This window comes from Prunus avium, chromosome 7, assembly GCF_965620075.1.
Source record: "Prunus avium chromosome 7, drPruAviu1.hap1.1, whole genome shotgun sequence".
Taxonomy (NCBI): domain Eukaryota; kingdom Viridiplantae; phylum Streptophyta; class Magnoliopsida; order Rosales; family Rosaceae; genus Prunus; species Prunus avium.
Window position 1 is genome coordinate 11058610 of NC_142290.1, and position 8424 is coordinate 11067033.

At 40.6% G+C, this 8424-nt stretch overlaps 1 non-coding gene across 1 annotated transcript; it reads right to left on the reverse strand.

Moving 5' to 3' along the window:
- Positions 1 to 7794: 7794 nt before the first annotated feature.
- LOC148293003 (small nucleolar RNA R71) lies at positions 7795 to 7901 on the reverse strand. Its single transcript, XR_015826017.1, has one exon. It is a non-coding gene; the product is annotated as a small nucleolar RNA R71 (small nucleolar RNA).
- Positions 7902 to 8424: the final 523 nt, after the last annotated feature.

Consider the following 8424-nt stretch of genomic DNA (forward strand, 5'->3'; position numbering starts at 1 on the left):
CAACTTTTGGGCTCGATCCGAAATCAATAGGTGTTGCAAATTGGACAATTCAAGTTCAACGACAGTTCGTTCCTAATGGGAGTGGTTGGTGTATTCCATACTTCTAGCGATTGGATTTCACCCAAAACTCACCAAATGACTCATCCCACCATATTATGATGTTTCCCAAGTTTTGAGCTCGATCCGAAATCAATAGGTGTGAGAAATTGGACAATTCAAGTTCAACGGCAGTTCGTTCCTAATTGGAGTGGTTGGTGTATTCCATACTTCTAGCGATTGGATTTCACTCAAAACTCACCAAATGACTCCTCCCACCATATTATGATGTTGCCCAAGTTTTGGGCTCGATCCGAAATCAATAGGTGTGAGAAATTGGACAATTCAAGTTCAACGGCAGTTCGTTCTTAATTGGAGTGGTTGGTGTATTCCATACTTCTAGCGATTGGATTTCACTCAAAACTCACCAAATGACTTCTCCCACCATATTATGATGTTGCCCAAGTGTTGGGCTCTATCCGAAATCAATAGGTGTTGCAAATTGGACAATTCAAGTTCAACGGCAGTTCGTTCCTAATTGGAGTGGTTGGTGTATTCTGTACTTCTAGCGATTGGATTTCACTCAAAACGCACCAAATGACTCCTCCCACCATATTATGATGTTGCCCAAGTTTTGAGCTCGATCCGAAATCAATAGGTGTGAGAAATTGGACAATTCAAGTTCAACGGCAGTTCGTTCCTAATTGTTGTGGTTGGTGTATTCCATACTTCTAGCGATTGGATTTCACTCAAAACTCACCAAATGACTCCTCCCACCATATTATGATGTTGCCCAAGTTTTGGGCTCGATCCGAAATCAATAGGTGTTCGAAATTGAACAATTCAAGTTCAACGGCAGTTCGTTCCTAATTGGAGTGGTTGGTGTATTCCACACTTCTAGCGATTGGATTTCACTCAAAACTCACCAAATGACTCCTCCCACCATATTATGATGTTGCCCAAGTTTTGGGCTCGATCCGAAATCAATAGGTGTTCGAAATTGGACAATTGAAGTTCAACGGCAGTTCGTTCCTAATTGAAGTGGTTGGTGTATTCCATATTTCTTGCGATTGGATTTCACTCAAAACTCACCAAATGACTCCTCCCACCATATTATGATGTTGCCCAAGTTTTGGGCTCGATTTGTGTTCCAAATTGGACAATTCAAGTTCAACGGCAGTTCGTTCCTAATTGGAGTGGTTGGTGTATTCCATACTTCTAGCGATTGGATTTCACTCAAAACGCACCAAATGACTCCTCCCACGATATTATGATGTTGCCCAAGTTTTGGGCTCGATCTGAAATTAATAGGTGTTCCTGATTGGACAATTCAAGTTCAACGGCAGTTCGTTCCTAATGTGAGTGGTTGGTGTATTCCATACTTCTAGCGATTGGATTTCATCCAAAACTCACCAAATGACTCATCCCACCATATTATGATGTTGCCCAACTTTTGGGCTCGATCCGAAATCAATAGGTGTTGCAAATTGGACAATTCAAGTTCAACGACAGTTCGTTCCTAATGGGAGTGGTTGGTGTATTCCATACTTCTAGCGATTGGATTTCACCCAAAACTCACCAAATGACTCATCCCACCATATTATGATGTTGCCCAAGTTTTGAGCTCGATCCGAAATCAATAGGTGTAAGAAATTGGACAATTCAAGTTCAACTGCAGTTCGTTCCTAATTGGAGTGGTTGGTGTATTCCATACTTCTAGCGATTGGATTTCACTCAAAACTCACCAAATGACTCCTCCCACCATATTATGATGTTGCCCAAGTTTTGGGCTCGATCCGAACTCAATAGGTGTTCGAAATTGGACAATTCAAGTTCAACGGCAGTTCGTTCCTAATTGGAGTGGTTGGTGTATTCCATACTTCTAGCGATTGGATTTCACTCAAAACTCACCAAATGACTCCTCCCACCATATTATGATGTTGCCCAAGTTTTGGGCTCGATCCGAAATCAATAGGTGTTCGAAATTGGACAATTCAAGTTCAACGGAAGTTCGTTCCTAATTGGAGTGGTTGGTGTATTCCATACTTCTAGCGATTGGATTTCACTCAAAACTCACCAAATGACTTCTCCCACCATATTATGATGTTGCCCAAGTGTTGGGCTCTATCCGAAATCAATAGGTGTTGAAAATTGGACAATTCAAGTTCAACGGCAGTTCGTTCCTAATTGGAGTGGTTGGTGTATTCTATACTTCTAGCGATTGGATTTCACTCAAAACGCACCAAATGACTCCTCCCACCATATTATGATGTTGCCCAAGTTTTGAGCTCGATACGAAATCAATAGGTGTGAGAAATTGGACAATTCAAGTTCAACGGCAGTTCGTTCCTAATTGGAGTGGTTGGTGTATTCCATACTTCTAGCGATTGGATTTCACTCAAAACTCACCAAATGACTCCTCCCACCATATTATGATGTTGCCCAAGTTTTGGGCTCGATCCGAAATCAATAGGTGTCCGAAATTGAACAATTCAAGTTCAACGGCAGTTCGTTCCTAATTGGAGTGGTTGGTGTATTCCATACTTCTAGCGATTGGATTTCACTCAAAACTAACCAAACGACACCTCCCACCATATTATGATGTTGCCCAAGTTTTGGGCTCGATCCGAAATCAATAGGTGTGAGAAATTGAACAATTCATGTTCAACGGCAGTTCGTTCCTAATTGGAGTGGTTGGTGTATTCCATACTTCTAGCGATTGGATTTCACTCAAAACTCACCAAATGACTCCTCCTACCATATTATGATGTTGCCCAAGTTTTGGGGTCGATCCGAAATCAATAGGTGTTCCAAATTGGACAATTCAAGTTCAACGGCAGTTCGTTCCGAATTGGAGTGGTTGGTGTATTCCATACTTCTAGCGATTGGATTTCACTCTAAACTCACCAAATGACTCCTCCCACCATATTATGATGTTGCCCAAGTTTTGAGCTCGATCCGAACTCAATAGATGTGAGAAATTGGACAATTTAATTTCAACGGCATTTCTTTCCTAATTGGAGGGGTTGGTGTATTCCATACTTCTAGCGACTGGATTTCACTCAAAACCCCCCAAATGACTCCTCCCACCATATTATGATGTTGCCCAAGTTTGGGGCTCGATCAGAAATCAATAGGTGTGATAAATTGGACAATTCAAGTTCAACGGCAGTTCGTTCCTAATTGGAGTGGTTGGTGTATTCCATACTTCTAGCGATTGGATTTCACTCAAAACTCACCAATTGACTCCTCCCACCATATTATGATATTGCCCAAGTTTTGGGCTCGATCCGAAAGCAATAGATGTTCCAAATTGGACAATTCAAGTTCAACGGCAGTTCGTTCCTAATTGGAGTGGTTGGTGTATACCATACTTCTAGCGATTGGATTTCACTCAAAACTCCCCAAATGACTCCTCCCACCATATTATGATGTTGCCCAAGTTTTGGGCTCGATCCGAAATCAATAGGTGTGAGAAATTGGACAATTCAAGTTCGACGGCAGTTCGTTCCTAATTGGAGTGGTTGGTGTATTCCATACTTCTAGCGATTGGATTTCACTCAAAACTCACCAAATGACTCCTCCCACCATATTATGTTGTTGCCCAAGTTTTGGGCTCGATACGAAATCAATAGGTGTTCCAAATTGGACAATTCAAGTTCAACGGCAGTTCGTTCCTAATTGGGGTGGGTGGTGTATTCCATACTTCTAGCGATTGGATTTCACTCAAAACTAACCAAATGACTCCTCCCACCGTGTTATGTTGTTGCCCAAGTTTTGGGCTCGATCCGAAATCAATAGGTGTGCAAAATTGGACAATTGAATTTCAACGGCAGATCGTAACTAAATTGGAGTGGTTGGTGTATTCCATACTTCTAGCGATTGGATTTCACTCAAAACTCACCAAATGACTACTCCCACCATATTATGATGTTGCCCAAGTTTTGGGCTCGATCCGAAATCAATAGGTGTTCCAAATTGGACAATTCAAGTTCAACGGCAGTTCGTTCCTAATTGGAGTGGTTGGTGTATTCCATACTTCTAGCCATTGGATTTCACTCAAAACTCACCAAATGACTCCTCCCACCATATTATGATGTCGCCCAAGTTTTGGGCTCGATCCGAAATCAATAGGTCTCCCAAATTTGACAATTAGAGTTCAACGGCAGTTCGTTCCTAATTGGAGTGGTTGGTGTATTCCATACTTCTAGCGATTGGATTTCACTCAAAACTCACCAAATGACTCCTCCCACCATGTTATGATGTTGCCCAAGTTTTGGGCTCGATCCGAAATCAATAGGTGTGAGAAACTGGACAATTCAAGTTCAACGGCAGTTCGTTCCTAATTGGAGTGGTTGGTGTATTCCATACTTCTAGCGATTGGATTTCACTCAAAACTAACCAAATGACTCCTCCCACCATATTATGATGTTGCCCAAGTTTTGGGCTCGATCCGAAATCAATAGGTGTGAGAAATTGGACAATTCATGTTCAACGGCAGTTCGTTCCTAATTGGAGTGGTTGGTGTATTCCATACTTCTAGCGATTGGATTTCACTCAAAACTCACCAAATGACTCCTCCCACCATATTATGATGTTGCCCAAGTTTTGGGCTCGATCCAAAATGAATAGGTGTTCCAAATTGGACAATTCAAGTTCAACGGCAGTTCGTTCCGAATTGGAGTGGTTGGTGTATTCCATACTTCTAGCGATTGGATTTCACTCTAAACTCACCAAATGACTCCTCCCACCATATTATGATGTTGCCCAAGTTTTGAGCTCGATCCGAACTCAATAGGTGTGAGAAATTGGACAATTCAATTTCAACAGCATTTCTTTCCTAATTGGAGGGGTTGGTGTATTCCATACTTCTAGCGACTGGATTTCACTCAAAACCCACCAAATGACTCCTCCCACCATCTTATGATGTTGCCCAAGTTTGGGGCTCGATCCGAAATCAATAGGTGTGATAAATTGGACAATTCAACTTCAACGGCAGTTCGTTCCTAATTGGAGTGGTTGGTGTATTCCATACTTCTAGCGATTGGATTTCACTCAAAACTCACCAAATGACTCCTCCCACCATATTATTGTTAAGCTCATAATTTCATACATATACATGCCCAATTTACTTACTTCTTTTGCTTAGTTCCTATAATTCTAAGTTATTTCCCTCCCTTTGTGTGTTTTGTAGGCCAATAGAGCAAGAGAGCATAATTCATGCAATTCAAGCATGTTAAGGCCTAATTTGGATGAATGGAAGAAGAGCTTAAAAGACAAACTCATTTTGGCTACAGCCCCCTGCCAGTCCAGTTCCGTAGGTCATATTGCAAGCTTTGTTTCAGCAACCTACACAGCTCGGATGAGGCAGCATTCTTCATGAAAGTTGTTCCAATGGGTGTGTACTATAACATATCCAAAATTCAGCCCCATTGGATAAATATGGAGTCTGTTACCTAGCAAACACAGAGCCATGCTCAGGATGGATTTTATCAGCGCGCAAAATGAGTTAGCAATTTGTTTTGGCCTTAACTTCCTCCTCCGACCTTGGATTGGCCCAAATGACATATGGCTGGAAAGAAGACATTCTGAACTTCAATTTCGAGTGCTTAAAGTCCTAATTTGATTAAGAGAAGCCCAAGTTGTAAGCCCTTGAAGTTGCTGGTTATGCTGACCTCAGCATGTGCTGGTTGGATGCTTGGTCATGGTGAGCTAGGTATGAGCTATCATTTCTGGTTGGAAGCTTGGTCATGGTGACATGAAGATGAGCTAGGGCTGCTGGTGGGATCTATTGGTGAAGTGCATCAACCAATTCAGATTTTATAATGCAAGTGTTGTATGCATTAGCCATATTGAATTCAGATTTGTCACTCCCCTCTCCCTATAAATACCACATCCATTCCACATTCAAGACACAACAAATCCTGAGATTCACAACCCCCACAATTCACTCCAACCATCCTCAAACACTCTCAAAATCCCAAACACTCCAACAATCACCAAAACAACTCCAGCAAACCTCTCTTCCATTTCCCTACGAATTTCATCTTCCTTAGCCATCACCACTCACTCAAACTCATCCCAAATCACCTCCATATCCTTCATACATCTTTCTAGAAGTGGGGAAGCTCTTGGAGAAGCATTAGAAGTGGAGAAGCACTTGGAGAAGCCTTGGACACCACAAGAACTTCAGAAAAAGGGTTTTTCTACTCTTATTGTATTCATTATGTTTTCTCATTTCTGTTCAAGTCTCTTTTCCATTATGAGTAGCTAAATCCATAACTAGGGCTTCGATGTAACCTAACATGAATATTCTGGGTTTATAAGTTTGGAGTTTCAAGTTTGATTCATGATTCATGTTCTTATTCATTATGCTTATAAGTTAACATGCTTGTTTGAATGATTGATCACCATTAGAACTTGTTTGTTAACTATCTTGGTTTGAATTAAGAGTATACACCATGCTTTAATTCGAATTGAACTATGAATAGGAAGAGTATGTATGGACATTCGACAACAGGGATTAGATACATACTTGGTTGTTTAAAATGTTCTTCTATGCTTAATGGGTTCCTAATGCTTAATTTTAGGTTAGACAACAAATGATCAAATTAGGGAATTAGGAACACAAGGTTAGGACCAAACACCATGGCCTAATCATACTTTAGCTAGAATCAATCTTTGAATCTGAATTAGACTTGTTACTTGAATCTTTATAACCCAGAATTGAATTGTTATGGTGATTCGAATGCCCTAGTCTCAAAATCTGTTTTCCAACTCTTAAAACCACTCTTTGTTACATTTGTTTACTTGTTTTTGTTTGCAATTTCATTTTGCTTCTTTTGTTCAACAATCACAACCACTCTTGTTTTAAATTCTGTTTTAGACATAACCTCCTACTTTCTTGAATTTGGTAATCTAAGTACATAACTAGTTTTAACTTCTCAGTCTTCGTGGGTACGACCTCGTACTTGTCTTGCTATACTACTAATTGCCCCGTACAATTGCGAGTTAACATAATATTAACAACAAATTTTGGCGCCGTTGCCGGGGACTGAACGAAAGTTCTTCCCTGGTTATGTGCCCAAGGTTACCCTATTCTTTTTAGTGTTTCTAATTAATCTAATTTTCTGTTTCAGGTAGTTTATGTCTAAAAATCCATTACTTGAACAAGTGAGGTCTTCGTTCCAACGTTCTAGATCTTTGAACGCAGGACCATCATTGCAACCCAGACGAGTGACCTCTGAAATTCAGAATCGTCTAGAAAGGGAGTTGTCAACTGCAAAAGAGCAAGCTCTTGCTACATTTACAAGTCTTGCTCTCCACACTGAACTTCCCGGTTCTTCACTTTCAAATTCGGAAGCAAGTTCAGACCAAGAAGAAGAAGAAATGATGGCTGCCATTGAGTTCATGGGAGAACTTGATATCCCAACAATTCCAGCATCTCCTTCAAGCATTTTGCTGCCCACTGTAGCTCGAAATTATGAGCTTAAATCTTCTCATCTTAATATGCTGCCTTCCTTTTATGGTTTACCTAATGAAGATCCATTGACTCATATAAAGGATATTTTTAATGTTGTGAGTTCTTTTCCCTTGACAGGTGTGACAGAAGATCAACTTCGAATGAGAGTGTTTCCATACACTTTAAAGGATAAGGCGAAGTATTGGTTGAATTCTTTGAAGCCTGGTTCACTCACTACATGGTCTGCCATTCAAAAGAAGTTCCTGGAAAAATACTTCTCCACGCAAAAGACCGACATGCTTAGGGACAAGATCTTGTTATTTGCACAGCAAGATGATGAATCGTTTTGTGAAGCATGGGAGAAATTCAATGGGTTGCTCAACCAATGTCCTCATCATGGGATTCCATTGAAGCTTCAAATGCGTATGTTTTATAAAGGACTAACCCCTTCTAGTCATAATATAGTCACCAATTTTGCAGGTGGTTCTTTTAAAACCAAAACTCCAGAAGAAACGTACGAACTCTTTGAGGAGATAGCAATGGAGACCCAACATACGGATACAAGAGGTAAACGTGTTATTAGTGGTTCTAATGATGCTTCTAGTGTGCAGATTTCAAAACTGGAACAAAAGCTAGATGCTCTTCTTGCATTAAACTCAAGAAGCCCTCCGAAGGAAGTGTGTAGCATTTGTGAATCTCATGACCATGCTACCACAGCTTGTCCACTTGGGGCTGGATATCCAGAATTTGTGCAAGAGCAAGCTAAGTTGGTAAATTCCTACAACCAAGGTCCAAGAAATGATCCATACTCTCAAAGTTATAATCCAGGTTGGAGGAATCATCCAAACTTTTCATGGAGAAATACCCAGAATCAAGCAAATCCCCCTTCATTCCAAAGGCCACAACAATCATCATCATCATTGGAA